Source organism: Amblyomma maculatum, chromosome 5, assembly GCF_055883805.1.
Source record: "Amblyomma maculatum isolate TAMU_Amacu chromosome 5, ASM5588380v1, whole genome shotgun sequence".
Lineage (NCBI taxonomy): Eukaryota > Metazoa > Arthropoda > Arachnida > Ixodida > Ixodidae > Amblyomma > Amblyomma maculatum.
Window position 1 is genome coordinate 164,011,367 of NC_139348.1, and position 19,946 is coordinate 164,031,312.

At 45.2% G+C, this 19,946-nt stretch overlaps 1 long non-coding RNA gene across 2 annotated transcripts; it reads left to right on the forward strand.

The window, feature by feature from the left end:
* The first annotated feature begins 699 nt into the window (after positions 1–699).
* LOC146190195 (uncharacterized) lies at positions 700–18,966 on the forward strand. 2 transcript variants are annotated; one of them, XR_014707340.1, is made up of 3 exons: positions 700–819; positions 3,226–3,337; positions 18,515–18,966. It is a non-coding gene; the product is annotated as an uncharacterized LOC146190195 (long non-coding RNA). The 2 variants fall into 2 exon arrangements; XR_014707339.1 differs by lacking the exon at positions 700–819 and adding an exon at positions 937–1,278.
* The last annotated feature ends 980 nt before the right edge of the window (positions 18,967–19,946 follow it).

The following is a 19,946-nucleotide window of genomic DNA, read 5'->3' on the forward strand; positions in this document are numbered from 1 at the left end:
ATTCTTCCCTGCTTAGCGTTGCGCTTACAGTTCTGGGCCTTAACATAGAAGTGCTGCCTGGTAAGAAAATAAAATTGGATAATTTTGCTTGGGAGGGACATACTGTGATCTTTGTTTTGCGCTGGGGTTCATCTGTTCGTCGAAGTTAGGCCCTCACATTAACATGTCAGCAGCGCAACACATCTGGTCATAAACGAGAGATCACGCTGGCAGCCGCGAACAGACAGGAACGCTGCCGCACCGTCCATACACCGCGCGCGAACCTGCATACGCGCGCGATCGCGTGACTGCATCGCCAAGCTGACCGCAGCGCCACCGCGGCCTTCGCGGCAGCGCTTGAACCAGAGGACCGCGCTTTCACGGCGGATACGCCGGCGCTGGCGCCACCTCCCCCTTCTAGCCACCATACCATTGCAAAGGGCACGACCGTTATATCATCATCATCATCAACTCTAGGCACGGCCGGTCTCGAGGGAGAGAGCGCGCGCTGAGAAACGCGCTCTCCCTCGAGACCGGCCGTGGCTGTGCATGCGCGAGAAGAAAGAAGATAGGCGAGGAGGAATCGTTTGTAATTTGGCGGATGTGACGTAATAAACTGTTCATGTTTGTGTTTTGCTTGCGCTTACTCTCGGACCCAGGAGCTTTTCTTTCGCCAACTCCGAAACCGCAAATGCTTTTTTTTTTTTTTTTCAACTTTTGCGCGCAGCGGCGATGGCGATAGGTTCGTTTGCATCGCATTGTTTCAGATCGACCGGACTAAAATGGATTCTGCAAAATAGATTGGGTGGCACGCATCCCTGCAGCTTTCTCCAAACTTTCGTGAGTACTGCGAAATACAGCGCAAAGCACGTGTTTCATTCCGTACTGCTTGCCTCGCCTACTCATTGCACCGCTGCATGGCCGCTGCCCCCTCGTTACAGATTGGAATTTTTTTTTCTGCATCGACGCGCTATTGTTCAGCGATCTCAATTATTTTTTCGTAATCTTGCTGTGAGTCTGCAGTGACTGCAAGTGAAGTGTAGAGGAACTAGGGAGCCCTTTTTCGCGCGCTTAAAAGCAGTCCCGGCGGCTCGCACGAAAGGGCTTTCTTTTGTAGTTCATTTTCGAATACGCCTCCGTTTGGCCCCGGCTAGCCCTGTCCCAGCAAGAGCAACCATTTCTGTTTCCTTTCAGTGTGTACCGAAATGATCTTGATGCACGGCGATTGTGAGATCTTGGCTTCGTCGCAGCTTCTGCTCATGGCCTCTCCCGATGGTATGAATTGTGCCTCATGAAAAGGTGAGTAGCACTTACTTGAGTGCACCCGCTTGTAAAAATATGTGCCGGCAAAAACCGGTTGCTCCACAAGGGTGCTGATATATGGAATCAACAGACTTTATTTATGAAGATAGTCCACAGCATGACTTTGATGTGGCCAGGGCATGAATTTCAAACAGCACCGCCACAGCCAAAGCAATTAAAAGCGGGGGAGAATCGAAATTAATGGTGGCCCAACAGCGCAAAACATACACAGACCAAGAAAGAAACGAAACGAGACACACGAACAGCGGTGAACTTACAGCAGATTTTTTTTTATTGGGAAGAATCACATCATATATATGCACACGAAGAAACAGCGCACATGCGCAATGTCAACGACCTCAAGTTTTGGTAAAAAGGAAAAAAAAGCATTTAAAAGCACGAGTGCATCGGCAGAATTGCTGCCCACTGTGCAGCATATTCATTTCCCGAGGAGATAATGTGACAAAAGGCGTACTCACGCAACCTTCACTTTTTCTGATGTGAAAAGCTTTGGCTACTTCTCTAGTGCACTGGTAAGAATGAACGATCAAAACAGCACTGTCATCAAAAAATGACGTGCATTCGCACGTGAATCAATGCTTCGCTAGGTTATTTTCTTTCTTTTTCAGTGAATTAGCGTGCTCCATGAGCCGCACTTTAATGCATTGCACAGTCTGGCCTATGTAGGTAAGGCCACAGGACAGAGGGATTTGATATACTATGCCAGTCTTACAAGGAACATATCTATTTTCATGATTTATGTTGCACATATTTCTTCTGCGCCCCTCGTGCATTCTTTGAACCGCGGCTTCCACTCTTTCTAGTTTGTTAGGAGAAGGAAACACAACTTTTACCCTATGCCTGCTTCCTACTCTTTTAATTCGGTGCAACAGCGTGTGTGCAACAAGCGGCATGACTACTACCTTTCTTCTTCCTTCCTCCGAACCCCTTTCCCGCCCTCACATGCTTGAAGACGATGTTAGCGCGCGGAGGACTTTGTCTGCACTGGAGACGAGAACTGAGTTCAGGAAACCAGCTTCCCTGCATTTGTCCGCCTGAGTTAAGAGACTGGACATCATTTCATGATGACAAGATTTCTTCACTGCCATGCCTAAGCATCCCGTAACAATACTACTTTTTACGAGCTTTGAATGAAAGGACCTGTAATTCAGAAGGTGCTTTTCACTGCTAGGTGAATACTGCCAACAGACATGATGGGGTTGGAAAGACAACTTTAAATTGAGAAATTGTAAGGCTGTTTCTTGGGGGACTTCATGCGTGAGCCTTAGTCCCGACCCATTACGTGCAAAAACATCAAAAACATTTGACACAAATTCAGGATTCACAGAGCTAGCTAGCACCAGAAAATCTTCCACGGAACGGAAAATGTGCATGCAACAACTGGCTAAATCATTCTCAACTTTCATATCAACCCTGCTTAGATAAATGTCGCTGAGGATGGGAGCTACCTTGGCACCTATGCACACACCAGATTTTTGCGTATAAAGTCGACTATCTCACTCAACAAACGTGTTACTCAGGTAGTAAGATAACATTTCCGAAAAGGATCCGGTTAAGGTTCCACACTCATTTTGGAACCAGCATTCGTCATAGTCCTCCGTAATACATTGCTGAACATACTGGATGAGTTGAGAGTGTGGAAGAGATTATACAAATCAACCACATCTACGCTAAAACCAGCACTGTATACCAAGCTCTCATTTTGGAGCAAATCAGCAACTGCCTCAGAATTAGAAACGAGAAATGGATCCTTTACGCGAAGTGACGACAAATGTTTGCAAAGATAGTAGACACAATCAACTGCCATGAATTTTCACTTCATTCATTCAACTTTCATTCATTATACTTTCTTTGTTGTAACAAAATCCGTCACGTCTTACCTTTCCCAGGAGTGGACATTTATTGCATTGTACTGATTTCCAGGTCCTTCCCTGTCTTTGGTGCGTGTGCTGAAACAGGGATCCTTTGGAGGCAACCTGCAGCTTTCTTCTGTGCTTTTGATTCTGCCTTAGTTTCCATCGGATAGCTGTGACTGGTACGTGTGTGCAAAGGCGTTTCATATTTGCAGACCAGCATATATATGGTCCAGTGCTTGTCAAGCCAACAATTTTTTTCAGTACAAAGTATGATGCTGCTGCAGTTCCACAAAAAAAAAATGTTTTTACAATTTTTAGACAGCTTACCTTCAAGTTCTTCGATTTTGTGATGGTGTATATATGTTATGCTACCACTGTTTGTTTGTTTTTCTTGTCATGCTGATGCATCAAGGATAATGCTAGGCTGTTATGGCTAGCATGATCTGCTAAGGTAAAGGTGCCGGTTTCATTCTACACTAACTGATACAGGTTGTGGGCTCGACCATCCTCAATTTCTTTTTAAAAAATCATAGCAAATTGTATTGCTATGAAGAATATTATCTCAGCTTGTTTTTGGTGAAAAAGTATTTTCCGCCCGTGACCACCATCTTAAAGGAGTATAGACACCAAATTTTGGTGGCATTTTTGTAAGACATTCCTGTATACGGATCGCCACATGGTTTTCGCCTACGGCCGCTAAATAATTCTCAGTTCAATTTCCTTTTCTCACCAGTTTCGGTTTCAGCAGCTGAGAGATGGCTGTGACATCACAATCAAGTCCAAGCCATGCACGGCATAAAAAAGCCGCAGTATAATCACCAGCTCTTCACTTGTGATTCTGGTTCTTGAGGCAGGCTGGCTTCAGCGTTGTAGTGAATTTAAACATCACAGGATATCACAATTTTTTTTTCACCCATCACGTGACCTAGACTTAACTTTGGCGTCACATGGCTTTTGAAACCGAAACGGGTGAGGAAAGAAATTCAATGATAAATTGTTTAGCGGTCATAGGTGGATATCACCTGGCGCTTTCTGTACAGTAATACCTTGCGCATCATTACAGCTAATAAAACACGAACCCAAAAATTAGGTGTCTATAGGTCTCCGCCATGTTTAAAACAAACTGCAATCAAAGTGGCGGGGCAGTCGTCTATGGCCCCAGAGCAGGTGGAAAGCACGGGAACCACCCCACTGCTGTGGCCATGCTTGCCAAGAGCGTGTTATTGTGATATGCAGGCACCTTTTTGGCAGATAAAATACCCACGCGCTGTGTGAGTACTCCGTGAACCTCAGTAGTGAGTACAAAAGCAATACTTGGAAAAACTTCGCGTACACAGCATGCATCGCCTTGTCCTGCACACCGTACCAGACCAAGAGCGGGTTCAAAGCGCACGAGCGAAGTTGTTGCTGCCTTGAAAATGAGCAGGGTTGATTGATATCTTTGCTATTTGCCCAGCACATTAGCCGCGGAATGCGTCGAGGATTGCAAAGCTTTGGGTGCGTACAACAACTGTCAGTCGGGTAAGTGGAATGTGATTTTTCTTGCTCGTAAACAGCGCACGCAAACCAGGTAGGAAGTACTCCGCTCAAAGCATCATTGCATTCTCGGACGATTCTTCATACCGAGCACCAAATGAGCGCTGTTGGTAAGCATGGCAACAGTAGCAAGGGCATTGTGCCTTGGCACCGTACAGGTTTGCTTATCCTTGCATTATTTCTTTAAATCACCACGCTGCACGCCTATCTGTTGTGTTCATGGGAGGTTATTGGTGTCAGCATTTATAATTTCTTCATGGGTATTCAAGCTTTTAGCTTGCATTACAAGCTGCAGCGTCCACATGCTGGTTCCGTAGTTAGGGCTACCCAGTTCAGTCCCGGCCGCCGTGACCACGTTTCTATGTAGGATAAACTCTGAATGCGACAGTGTGCCATGCAGTACGTAGTTGATGTAAAGATCCTCAAAATCTGAAACTGCTAGGGGCCCATATGTCGCTCGGGACGCTCAACCCCACAACTCGCATTCAAAATTAGCTGCAGTGAATACCACTCAAACCCCTCGGTATAATAAAATTCAGCTCCAATTGAGCAAATCAGTGGCTGTCAGCACACGCACATTTCATCACAAAATTTAAAATAATTTTAGGTGAACAAAGCTAATGTTAGCCATACAATTTAACCACGGAGGAGTGCAACGCAGATCGCTTGCGCAGCAGCTCACTATGCACATAATACGTACAGTTAGAAAGTGAAAAACAAAAATTTGCTTGAGGAATTGTTTACATTATAAACAGGTCTACGCATTAATATACTGGCTGCCTCGTCGACATTTTACGTGCACTCACAAAATACCATTACGCGTCATAAAGAAGGCCAAACTCTAGTTATTCATGACCTTTGAGCTCGTAACCGCTGTGGCGTAAAGGTATCGGTATCCAGCCTTCGCACCTCACTGCGATGGCCCACTGTTTACGGCGACCTTCGTCCGTAAGAAACCTGTGCAAGCTTACTAAACTTTGCGTTCTTTACCTTCCAGTACATGCCACGGTGATGCAACTAGTCAGCATGGTGCTTTGTTTTTTATTTTTTCGGCTGCAGCAAACCATCGCACAATCACAGTAGGCGAAAGCAACTGAAGCATTGTTTTTCCTACCACGCGAAAGTCTGTAATTACGACAGCGCCACCACATCGTCATGACGGAGCCAGAGTGAAGGTGGTCTATACTCTTTTAAGTTTGCAAGTGATAGCAAAACCTAGTCACACAGATAAATTTGTAAAAAGAATGAACTTTTTGATGCATCACTATAAACAAAAATTTTCATATTAATAAAATGCATTGTTCTTTTGATGTGCAGGAAATAAACAAACTCTGCCTTACTTTTGTTCAAATAAAATTCATAAAATATTGTCACGGACAATAGGGCTAGACGTGCCTAAAAGACAGGGAGAAGCTGTACCAGCAGCCAGCGTTCCGCACAGAGCGCGCGAGCAGACTTCAGCGTCTTTTTCTCCCAGGCACCACCTAAGAATCTCGGGAACACCAGGTGGCATTACCCCCCCTCCTAAAAAAAAACGAAAGCAGAGGCTGATCACGAACGATCGGCCTTATATTTGTTCAAATATAAATCGTAAAATATGGTACAGAAAGCTGAAATTTTGAAATGTTTATCACATTTTATATTCTTATAGTACTAGGTGCTAGACTAGAGTTCCAGAGTGCCTGGTTTCAAATCTGCCTGCCGGCAGCTGCGTTTCGATGGATGCAAAGCAGAGAGGCATCTGTGTGCTGTGCGATGTCAATGCATGTTAAAGATCCCCAGGTGGTCAAAATTACTCCGTAGCCCTCCACTATGGGGCCTCTCTCCTTCCGCTTTTGCTCCGATTTTCCTTCCCCTTGCAGCGTGATTCAGGTGTCCACGGAAAAACTTTTCCTTTCCTGTAAGCCGATTATTACTATTATAGTACTCAATCTATTTCTCCAACTTTTTTAGAAGACAAAAAGCCTATAAAAGAGATCAAACAACTTAAGGTGCACCTGCAAAAACATTATAAAAGAGATCAAACAATGTAAGGTGCACCTGCAAAAATATTTAAATCTGGAAAAATTACCTTATTGAGGTTTATTCCTCCGTCAGTTATGTAATGAAGTGGCCCTATTAAAAATATGAAAAATACTAGTTTGCACAGAGCCATTCATTGCCATTTAATTCTGAAAGTTTAATCAGGGTGCTTTTAAGTGAGAAAATAATTTCTCAAGTTGTGCCTTTGCAGGCAACCACGGTGTTGCTCTGTGCCTGCTCATCGCAGCAGCCCACTTTCTGCTGGCTGCGAACTAGCATTCCACTGCTTGAGTGCAATGGTGCTTTAGGCCTGGGCACTGTCAGCTTTAAATGTGCAAATTGTTTGCAGTTATATATATATATATATATATATATATATATATATATATATATTACATGACTCAGTACCATTCAATGGCATTTATTTTTTAGGGCTTAATCTAATTTGTGCTTTAGATGAAAAAAAAAAAAAACATTTCCATTCAGCGATCGCTTTGAACCCTGGCGTTGCTCTGTGCTTGCTCTTCACTGCAATGGATGCCGGAGCTGACGTCAAGGAGACATGTACCAACACCTTGTGGGGGTTCTCACGGGACTCGGGCTCTGTGCTCAGAACCGAACGCCTTGCCGCTAGCTCTAACCACATCCTTGGCAGGGCAGAACGAAACACTGAGGCAGAGCCACCGTACTGGGCCGTTTATTGGGAGTGCCCAATTTTTATCCTTGGTCATAGCAGCATCCGCGCGCTCTGGCGTCGCGGCGTCGTCTCCCCTGGATGAGATGCTGTGCATCGATATGAGAGGGTAGGGGGAAGGAGGGGCCGCCCAGCACGCTACGCCAGTTCTCTCGCCCCTGCCCTTTCCGCCACTGCTTCAGGGGAAGGAGAGAGCTGAGGTGTCCCCGTGAGGGAGACAGAGGGGGTGTTCTCCGTGTCGTGCGGGCGCGGGGAATCTAAAATTCCAACACCCTCCTCCCTTAATCGTGACCTCCACCTGGGTCCCATTTTCCCCTTTGGAGTCGCACGGCTGGTCCTTCAGCAGGCCCATGTAATACAGGAATCAGGGCAGGGGTCGGGACTTGGGTTGTTGGACTCTGCTCCTAGTGCCGCTGCCAAAGCGAGGAAGGCCACCCCCTATGCCGAGCGGGCCCTGCATGCAGGCCGTACATCCGACTCGTTCTGCTGAAATCCCTGTCGCCGCAGTCGCGAGGAAACACAAGGGGGCGAATTATCATGGCTCGCCTACCGGTCATGGGCTGCCAGTAGGCCCGTGGTACGCTGCTCGCCCACGGCTGCGCAGACTTCCCGCAGGTCGTAAATTAGCATCAGACTCTATCCCGATAGGAGCTCCATACTGTTTTTGTTGAATGCCAGTCTCTGTGCTCGACCTCAAACCGAATACGGCACCTGCATTTGATAGCCCTCCTCGCAGCTGCGGGCAAAGAACAGTCTTATCTGCAGCTTTTTGATCTGCATCTCAAATTACTTTGCGGGGAATTCTGATCCTTGTGCCATGCTACAGCTTCATTTAAATTTTTCTTTGTGTCCGTGGCCTTCAGCAGATTCCTTTATTGTCGAAGCTGGCAGTGCCCAAGCTAAAGCAGCATTTTATTGAAGCAGTGGAGTGCTGGTTCTGTGTATATTTGCAGCCGGCAGAAAGTGTCCTGCAGTGAAGATCATGTAAGGAATTTACGGCGTTGTAGCGGAGCACCAGAACAAGAGGACCAGCGTGGCAGGCTTCTCGAACCGAACAGCCCATGCCTTGCTTGCTCACTGAGCACGCGTCGTTCAACCTTATTTTCTTCTTTTGCTGGCTGTGAACGCCGATCTTAGCGCCTCCGCTTTACAGCGGCGCTGTGCGCTACAGGGCCCCCCGACCAAACGGAGCGTCGAAATGTACGCGCCAACGGGGCAGGGATGGCCTCAGCGGCAGGCACGTCGACAGATAAGACAGCAACATCCGAGGGGAGCTCCTAGGGAGGTGTCTCCATGTATTTGGGTTTAAGGCGATTCAGGGAGACTACCCCTTCACGACCATCCAGCAGGATAGTCGCCGACTTTGTGGTCTTGTTGAGGACGCAGTACGGGCCATCATAGGGGGGCTAAGAGGCGCCTTTACAGTGTCTAGCCTTAGAAAAACATGTGTCGAGGACGCAAGGTCTGGGTGCACAAAGATCTGACGGTCAGATGATCGAGGTGGGACTGGGTTTAGCTGTTGAATGCAGTCCCAAAGGCGTTAAAGGTACTGCAGGGGCTGGGACGAGGAAGCCGAAGGAACTAACAAGTCTCCGAGATGACTTCGGCCACCGAACAGCCGAGGTCGCGACGAAAAATGGTTTGTAGGCTAAGAAACACCATAAAAAGGTGACCAGCCCAGTGCTCGCGATCTAGGCGAGCAATGAGGGCAGTCTTAAGCTGACGATGGAGCCGCTCAACCATGCCGTTGGCACAAGGATGGTATGCTATGGTGCGGCAGTGTTTAGTGCCGAGCAGACGGGTAAGGGAAGTGAAGAGGATGCATTCAAACTGGCGGCCACGATCCGTGGTAACAGCCAGAGCGGGAAATCCATGCTGAAACGAAGGCTTTGGCAACTGTTTCCACAGTAATGTCCAGAATGGGCACTGCTTCGAGCCAACGAGTGAAGCGGTCAATCATCATCAGAATGTGCCGGCAGCCATTAGATGGAGGTGGTGGTCCAACCAAATCAAGGTGAACGTGGTCAAAGCAACAACCAGGTGGCAGGAAAGACTGGGGCGGAGTCCTTGTATAGTGAGTCATTTTGACGGACTGGCAAGCAAGTCACGAGCGGGCCCACTGGCGAACGTCTAATGTTTGGCCAGACGTACCGCTGGGTAATGAGGCACTATGTGGCTATGATGCTGGGATGGCAGATGTCGTGAAGGGAATGGAAAATGGCAGGATGAACGACCCCCGGGATGGATGGACGCGGTAGAGCCGATGATAAGTCGCACCAGAGCAATCCGGTCACAAGCGGATGAGGCATGAGCTGCAGACGGAGGGCACGGGGGTGGTCACGCAGGGCCTGAAGCTCAGGGTCTTTGTTATGTTGTTAAAAATTTAGAAATTTCATCTTTTTGTACCTTTCTTCTGTGACTTATACCTAAAAAAACGCTAAGTTGGTTTAATTTGCTACATTCAAAAGTGCAAGTCGTGCACCGCGATAACCTTTGCACATGCGCAGTTCAGCTGCCCCTCCACGCGCAGAGAGAAAAGAGCATGTGCAGTTTAATTAAAAGGCGTTGGAGCCTAAATGTTTTATGGATTTGTGAAACTTCTTCGTAGACAATACGACATCTCAGCAATATTTCTTTTTACACGAGCAGTATCTAGAGTGGCAGGGAGTACTCAGGAGGAGAGATGAAATGCTGGTGTCACCGTTGGCGACCGATTTCTCAAGTGAAATGTACATGTCAGTATTGATTTTTCTGAGTGCAAATCCCAAAAGTTATGCTGCACGGCCATTAATTTCAGAGTGGTGGCAAATTGGCCATTTTAATGAGTTTGGTTCTGATGGGAAGATTTTTTTTTAATCCTTTTTTTTCTGTGATAAAGGAGCCCTTTGTTGCCATACGGTTTTTCTTTGTCCATAGTTTATCATCATTATCATCATTAGCTGGACTATACCCACTGCAGAACGAAGGCTTCTCTCATAATCCTTCAGTTAACCCGGTCTTGTGCTAGCTGCACCCGCTTGACCCCTGAAAACTTACTAACCTCGTCCACCCACCTGACTTTCCGCCGCCCCCTGCCACGCTTGCCTTCACTTGGAATTCAATTTGTTACTCTTAGCGAATCGGTTATCCTCTCTTTGCAATATATGTCCTGTTCGTGGCCATTTGTTCTTGATTTCAACTAGAATGTCATTATTTAGAGTTGATTTCTTGGATCCACTCTGCATGCTTCCTATCTTTAGACTACACTTACCATTTTCCATTCCGTAGCTCTATGCATCTACTTCTACTTAAGTATAACCCCTTTAATTAGCGTTCACATTTGAGCCCCATAGATGAGCACTCGTAAGATGCAACTGTTATTTACTTTTCTCCTGAGTTATACCGGTAAGCTCCTAGTCATGACCTGCAAGAACTTGCCAAATGCGCTCCATCCTAGACGTTCTACAGGTTTTCCTTCTGAATTTAATCCTAGTGCCAGCGGAAATAATCTGAGCGCCAACTGATACAATCTGCACACCGTGTAATTTAATTTGAGTGCCAAGCATTTAATAAAAGCGGCAGTGTATTTAATCCGAACGCCAACTCGAATAATAACAGTGCCAAACAATTTAATCAGAGTGCCAATGCAATTAATACAAGCGCCAGCGGATTTAATTCATATGTGGAAAATGAATGCGGTAGAGGGCTCTAAAGGACAAAGCATGAATTCCAGAAATAAATCGAAATTGAGATCACTTCGCAGACCATACGACGCTTAGGCGTCACATCTGCATGCACTATTTCGCTTTGTTCTTGTATCTTGCAAAAAACCAAGAACCACACGCAGCTGAAAAACTGCAGTTTATGACACGCCTCTCGCAGCTTTTAGTTTAGACGTATGACAAGTGAATAAATATGACTGTCATCTTCTAATCTGCTGGTTAAGCACTGCTTATTATGGGTTGTCATATGCACTGAATCTGCATGCCGATGGCATTTCGGCCTTCACACAACAGCCTGCTGTTTTTACGAAATGGCAACCGGTGCAGAAATGTATTTGTGTTTCTAATAATGATTCAACGCCACTAACAGAAAAGAAGGATTAATGTAAAGCAGAGTTGGTTCAGGCGAGAAGATATGGAACCAGAGAAACATATCTCATTTTACCGCTTTCTCAATTTTACACGGCCACGACCACGGAAAGAGAGAGCGCGCGCCGTTGCATTCAGTCTAGCTGTGACATGGCAAAGTGGCTGAAACTATGTACAGCAGAGCTTACAACCCAAACAGCAGTGCTTAATTTGCCTGGGCAGCAATCATAGCGGCGTAGGTGGATAACAAACTACAGGCTTGTAAAAGCACAGACGCGGCCGTCTTTAAAATGCAATTTTATTTTCTGGGAGACATTAGGTTTAAAACACTTGCATCAAGGCAATATTTGTCATAATACTGATGAAGGCTATCCTATAAGTTGACGCTTCGCTAATTCGGCGCATTGTCTGAAAGATGATCTCAATTTCGATTTATTTCTGGAATTCATCTTTCGTGCTTTGGAGCCCTCTATTGCATTCATTTTCCACATATGGATTAAGTTGGTTGGCACACGGATTGAATTTGCCGGTGCTTTTAATTGCTTTGGCACTCAGATTAAATTAGTTGGAGCTGGCATTATTTGAGCTCGCACTCAAAATAGATATGCTGGCGCTTTAATTAAATGCTTGGCACTCAAATTAAATTACATGGCACGCAGATTATATCGGTCAGTGCTCAGATTATTTGCACTAGCACTAGGATTAAATTCGGGGGAAAACCTGTAGTTATCGCCCTTTCATGGTCCGGATCTGCAGTTGTTACCTGTCCTAAGCAGACACATTCGCCAACAACATCTAGTGCTCTGTTACCTGCAGGGTGGAAGTACTGCTCCATTCACTCTGTTTGCTTTATTCTGCTCCAAACTGCTTTATTCTGCTCCATCCTGCCCCAAAACGCAATATTGTTCCAAAACCCCAAAACTTGATGTTTTGCCATGATGTTTTGATGCCTTGTTATTTTGCCATAAAGTTTAGCGAAACATGATTTTTGCTTAACATTAATTGTATTGGGCCATTAATTGCGCCAGGTACAAGAAATGCGGTTCGATGCAATTTGATTAGGTGACTGTGAGAAGTGCAGCAGGGCAGTGGCATGTTGTGCTATAGACCTTTTCACGAGCCTCGGCGAAACTGGTTTGACTGGGCTGTGGGGCGGGTTTGGAAGAGAATTCTCAACTTTTCCTGTGCGAGCAGCACAGCCCAGTATTCAATATGACAGCTCCCACGACCACTTTTCGAAAAGGTCTATAGACCAGAGCAAGGAGGGTAAATTGAGCACTGCCATTTTGAGACCGTTCTAGCACCATCTATAGGTGCCGCGGCGAAACTATGGCTCTGGATTGTCAAACGAGGCAGCCGTGGGTGTCTAGCTCTTGCGCTTCTATGTTTCTTTGAAGTTTTCAGAACTGGCTGCTGATAAAATTGTCAAAAGTTAATTTCCGCCTCACAGCAGTGCTATTCTTTACATCTTGTGAGGGCAGAGGCAAGTACAGTGTCCACAAATGAAGCGAGTGGTTCCTATAAGGGCATGGTACCGTTGCATGCAGGCTTGCTATGGCTGTGACTTTTCTTATTTGATTTGCACCCCCAAGTAATGTCCCATGTAGAAGCAAAACCTTTGCAGTCCGCAATATGTTTTACCTTTGCGTGGTGACTGCAAAAAAATCTGCCGCAGCCCACACCTCACAAAACAGACCGCATGCCGCTACTGCGAGTGAATACTTCTCATTGGCGATAATTGCCCGGTGTCTCTCTTCTTCTTCTTTTTTTTTTTTTTCCTTTCCAACAGGGCTGAAGAAGGAATCAGCAGCACATCATCCAAGCAGGAGATATCAAGAAGTCTTATTTTTGTGACTGGTTGGCGTTGCTTATCATGGCTGTTAAAAAACAAAAAAGGCACTTCCTTGCTGAAATGACAACAGAGGCATCAGGGAATCAGAGCAAATGAGACATGTTTACTCACACTTGCGGCATGCCACCTGTTTGTGCGGTGCGGACTGCAACAAATTTTTGCAGACACCACGCGAGGGTAAGATGTATTGTGTACTGCAAGGGTGTTGGTAATATGTGGCATATCATTGGGCGTGCAAATCAAAGTGGAAAAGTCACAACCGTAGTATTTTTCGCATAGAAAGGTACTATGCACTTAACCGAACCACTCGCTCCACTTGTGGACGCTGTGCTTGCCTCTGCCATTGCGAGATGTGCAGAACAGCCTTGCCATGAGGCAGAAATGCACTTTTGACGATTTTGTGGGCAGCAAGTTGTGAAAACTTCAAAGAGACGTAAAAGCGTAAGCACTATGAATACCCATGGCCACCTCGTTTGGTAGTGCAGAGCCGTCATTTCGCTGCAGCACCTCTAGATAGCCTTACAGCGCTCTCAATATGGTGGCGATCAATTTACCCTCCGTATTCTGGTCTATAGGGGCCGTCATAGTCTAAACGAAGGCAGCACACTGGTGGTGGAGGTACAATGCACCTTGGCTGGGCCTAGCTAACATATATAAAATTTTAATAAACTAGAAAAGCGAGCATAAGAAATCTTTTGATCTCAAGTTATTCTAAAATGAGTCACAAGTGACTGGGAGGAATTAATTGCAAGAAAAGTGTTTTGTGCACATGACGGCAACTTCTCCCAGCCTTTTGAATCGCCGGTGGTGAGAGAAGTGAGGACGAGGAGCGAAGCAATTGCCACAGGCAACCATGAGCTGTTGAGGAAACTGTTCTGGTTACAAAGAACTACACGAGTTGTTCCAACAGTTCTGCTGTGAAAACGAGTGTGTACTTCACTATAGAATCGTTAACAACAAACATGTCAAGTCTACATCAGACAAAAGCATACTTGAAGCATTAGGGGGGTGATGCCATGACGGTGTCAATTGCAAGAAATGCTTTCAAGAGTGTTGGGCATAGAAAGCCTGTTGCCGACGTGTAGCCCCAGTATTACTTAAAAGAAAACATGAGTAACTAGGAGACAACCATGAAGTAAAGAAGCTTAAGGAAGAAAAGGCTACCCTTCAGTGCCATCTATCCTTCCTGAAAGTACTACTGAGCAGTGCCCAGGAATTTATCAGCACAGCTGCGGGATCAAAAAGGATATGAAGAAGATAGCGAGTGGCGATGTGCAGCTCGTTTATTTCAATTCCAAGGTAGTGGTGGTGCTTGAGCGTGGACATGTCTAAAGCTGTCAAGTCAGAATAGGCAAAAGCTTTTAGTCAGCTGTGTTACTTTAAACATCTTTACATGTTGAGATATGCGTGCATAGGTAGTACGGCATTGAATATTGAATAAAAAGTAATCAAATTGGATTTTTTTGTATATCAGGAAAAAAATTGCATTTATTAAAAGTGCTTGAGCCTAGAAATATGTTCTAAAGCATAATTTGAGTGCTCCAAAGTGGCATTACCACTGCTCCCTGAGCTGTTCTAAAATGCTTGAGCCTGCTTCCACTCGTGTACCTATTAAGGCGAAAGCCTTCAATGGCTCATACTGTTGCTGTTTGTTCGTTTGGTCACACATAGCTGTCAATCCAATGACGTCATCACCAAAACCGAAAGTAACGTCATCAGGAAAATGAACTTCAGTAGAGTAAGTTGTTAGGCTAGTTGGTATTCTAGATTTAAGGACATAGTTTTCAGCGCAAAGGCATAGTCCCTATAGTCTTTCTTCTTCTTCTTTCCTTCGGCGGCGTGCCTTTGCGCTGAAAACTTTGTCCTTAAATCTAGAAAAATTAAAATCCGATCTCCACCTGGAATCGAACCTCCATCCCTCGGATCCCCTGCCGAGCGTTTTAACCTACTGCGCCATGCCCGGAATCGTGAAACACATCATAATTCTTCTTGTCCACAGTGAGGATGATAGTAGCGATAACAATAATGCTGCAATTAGTGATAATGACGATGGAATTAGCAATGACAATGCAATTAGTTGGTAATGATAATGAGAGCAAATGTGATTCACCTTGTGCACCAACAACACTCATGCTGTCGCATTTCTGCAGTGTAGATTCTACAGTGCCCTCGGAATTTTTGTAAATTGCTGTTCTTATCCGAGGCTATTGACCATTACCTTGGGGTTCCACATGTTAATTTTTAGGCCTATGTTTTTGCTTTGCTTGCCTAGGCCATTAAGCATTCTTTGTAATTTGTCCACTGAGTTAATTAACAAGGCAATGTATTAAATCAGCCCTTATTCATAATTGTTCCCACTCCAGGTCTCTGAATACTTCCTCTAAGCAAGTGGCAAATAGTACTGGGGAGATCATGTCTGCTTGCCTAGTGCCTTTCCTTATGGGAATTTTATTACTTTCTTTATGGAGGACTATGGTTGCAATGCAGCCACTATTGATATCTTCCAATACTTTCACATACGGCTCATATACACCCTGATTAGGCAATGACTGCTGACGTTTTGACTGATTCAAATGCTTATTCTAATCAACGAATGCTATTTATAGAGGCTGGTTATATCCCGAACAACCTTCTATCACCTCGTTGATAGCACGAATGTGATCGATGGTAGAGTACTCTCTCCGAAAACCTGCCTGATCATTTAGTTGATTAAAGTCTAAGGTTGCCCTGATTCTATATTTGATCCCGGATATATCAAATGCACATATATCATATTCCTATATTGAACTCTCAAAATATTCCCCTGAAAATCCTACATTAAAGTTTAGCAGCGTTGTTCATGTCCATCGAATTGCGCGTCGTGCCCTGCAAAGGATTGTTTTAACAGCTCACCGGCGATCATTTTTCATGCATGGAGCCGGGTTGTACAGTCTTGGCAGCTGCTGCCTGCCAAGATTTCCGGCGCCTGTGAAGCGGCATTTGGAAGTGTGCCCAATGTACTCTCCTTTTTGGCACTACATGGGAGGTGACATTCAATGCGTGTGTACGTCTTGCGGGTCATTGCCGCGCCCTTGGTGAGCAGTGTGTTGCTGGCAGGCAACGCACCGCTGCCATACATGTACCATATTCATGCTTCTGGGTTATAGAGAGCCTCATCTGTTGGTATGCCTTATATATGAAATTGCCTATGTATGTAACTATTTCGGGATCCCCTTCGAGTTCAATATATATAACTGTAGTAGCAATCACCTTAGTAAATTCCGTATACGCAGCAGGTAGTGATTGGTCTAATTTTTCAAGTCCTTAGCATCCCCATTCTTAAAGATTAAAATAATGTCAGCATTCTTCCAAAACTCCGGTGACAATGTCCAGACATTGCATATGCAGGGTGGCCATTTTTCAAGCACAATATCCCCACCGTCCTTCAACAAATCTGCAGTTACCTGAGCCTCCCCAGCTACTTTCCCCCTTTTCATAGCTTCTAAAGCTTTCTTAACCTCTTCCTTTGTCACTGACGGAACGTCTGATTGCTCTTAACTATTGCTAATCTAATTATCAGCCTGGTTACTAGGCTACTGCACAGATCAGTGTAGAACTCCTCGGCTACCTTGGCATGCATACATCGCATTTTCACCTACTTAATTTTCCCTTCACCTTTTTCAGGCTAGCACTGTTTTTTTTAGAGCATGCTCGATTCTCTCCGTAATATACTTCCTTGCGTCGAACAAATTACGTTCACTGAGTACCTTTAACATCTCTGCCAGTTCTATCCTGACCGCTGTAATGGAGGTTTTCGCGCCTTGCCATTTCATAATCAGATATTTCGTCTGCTTAGGTAGTTTACTGGTAGCCTGTCTAATCAATGGCTCTGAATTTATCGCTCATTGCTTCTAGACTAAGATCGCCTTCGTTGCTTAAAACTGAATTATCTATTCTGTTCAGAGATCCTGAATTCGTACATTTTCCCTCGTGTGGCAAACCTTATCCGTTCCCTCCCAAGTGTAGCATGCTGCCGCGCTAGTTGATGATTCATGGAGTCGAGAATTTAGCGCAAAAATAAAGAACGGACGAAGAAGGACATATAAAATGATTGATGATTGACTAGCGCTAGTCAATCGCCTTATGTGTCCTTCTTTGTCCATTGTTCTTTACTTTTGCGCTACATTCTTGACTTCGTGTAGCGAGGGGCAGCAGAAAATGAAGTGTGCGAATGAGATGAAGTTTTCAAGGATTAAGTCGCCACAGCTGGCTAAACATTAAGATAGGCATGTAGGGACCTTGATGTCGATATTAGGACCTTGCCATTTTCAATGGGTTCAATGACCAAGATACATAGGATTGGCTTCCCTCTTACAAGCGGTTAAGCATCCACAACCAGGGAGGCGACGCTGGGAAGCTGAACAATATGGTGTTTTACGTGACAGGCGTTGCCAGTTTGTAGAGCAGAAACCACAAAGCAAACTTCATCACCTAGTCTGCTTTTAAACGTGCCTTTTCTTAGATCTTTGGCTGCCCTTGCATACAAAAGCTGTGTTCCAAACAGTACTTGTGAGCTTAAACCCAGCTCCAAGGATCCTTCACCAGTTATACTGAAGACGTTGTGAACCTGTGTACACATCTAGAAGTCTCCAGCCAGAGATGGATCGGATAAAGCACATTCTCAAAAACATAGAGGCTGACGCAGTCCAGATGTTGTTGTCCGAAACCCTATCACTGTTGCCAATATATTCATGCTTTGCCAGGAGCAAAGCAGCGCATTCTGGTTCAGCCACCTTCTGTGCACTTTGAATCACTTTCCAGCTTGGTTCCGTCAGCAGCTTGCTGCTGAACCAGTTTAAAGACTGCGATTGGGAAGGTGACATAACAGCTACTCCTAATTAAGGACATTTGGGGATCTCCATCTAGCCTGGCCATGACCCTTCAGGCTGATTTGCGAGCAAGTGTCTGAAGTGCTGCCATTCATTCATCTGCAGGTTCCTGCTGCGGTTACGCTCATGTATGGCAACGTCAGATCTGGTCAGACATGTTTATCCCGTTCCGCCTTCCACTGTAGCCTACCGCCTTCATTCCTACGTAGCCGTCCCCTTTTTGTGTGGACTCCTGGCGCACATATGACAGCCTTCTTATTTGTTATGTGTGCAGAGTTTCTGGTCACATTGTGCGTCATTGTCGCCACCTGCAGATGTGCCTGACTTTATGCGCCTCCTGAGCCCCGGCCACGTCTGTCCTGCAGACAACTTTGACACCTTCACTCACCACCTGCCTACTCGCCTCCATCCTCATAATGCCACTCGGTATCTTTGCTGCATCTCTGCCCCAGGAAAACTAGTTACTGCCTGAGGCAAGAACTGCGATTATGTCAACAAATGTAGGGCCCACGTATTGTTACTACAAATGTACTTGAAGCGGTGGAGGGCCGTTCCTTGTTGATACTGGTGCTACTGTATCTGTGATGTGTAGGAAACTGCACAAGCTAATAAAAGTGAGGACATCATTATCTGATCTTTCGCTTCTCACACCATAATGCGCAGTGTCTTTCGCCTTTGACCGCCTGCACGGCCAGGGTCGCCATTCACAGCTCGTTATGTACCATAAAATTTGTTCTCTCGTTGTGCTCCTGTGACACCATTTCAGGTTTTTGACTTTCTCTCTGACCATGGCACCATCATCATCATCTGCGTTAATGCCTAATTAGAACTTCTCCCATGCAGTTTGATGATTTGTCTCCCACTTTGAGCAAACTGGCTGTGGCTGCCGACATTGAGCTTCCTGCATGCTCAGCTTCCTCCTTACAAGAGAATTAAAGGAGACTTTTCTCTTGCAGTGGGTGTAGTCAGGCTGGTTAGGATGATGATGAGGAACCTGTTCGGCTATGCTCTTGCCTTTTTTTTTTTCTTTGCTGTTGAACACTATTGCATCCCCTTCACCTAAAAAAAGAAGTGCAAGACACCCCTACATAAAAACGTACACAATATCCATGGAAACCTACTTGTTGTGAGATGCTAGTCATTGTTGCATGGCTAGTGTTTTGTACTTTCCTATGTGCAGAAAGTGCCGAGCATTATTTTCATCGAGTCGCACTAGCTTCATTTCTTATTTATCGATTTAATTATACATACTATCGATCCAACCTGGACGAAGGTAGAAGAGGACACAATGTCAAACTTGGAATAGCGCAGCCATTTCGTATCTAAAAAAGAAAAACAATTTTACCAAAAAAAAATAAAAGGACACTGCTCAGTTCTATGGCGCAGCTAGGAAGTGTTGTATGGTGCTTCATTTCTTTCTTTTCTGACATGATGGGAAGTTTTACTGAAGAGCCAAGATTTTGCTGGGGAAGCAGTTTCAGATTACAGAAATAAGCAGTTGGTCATATATGTTCTTGGTAGAATAACATAGCTGCTATTCTGCGAGCATGAAACTGTGCGGCTTGTGTGAGTTCCTAACATTTTTTAGTTGCCCCAGTTTTTGTGGAATAGGGGTTTGTTTCTAACTAGACACGCAAGTATTTAGACATTTCTTGACAGATGAACATAACGCATGCCTGCAAGACCTGAAAGGCACGGTGTTTTGTTGTGCCCGAGTGCATATTTAGCAAATATGGTAAGTGCAGC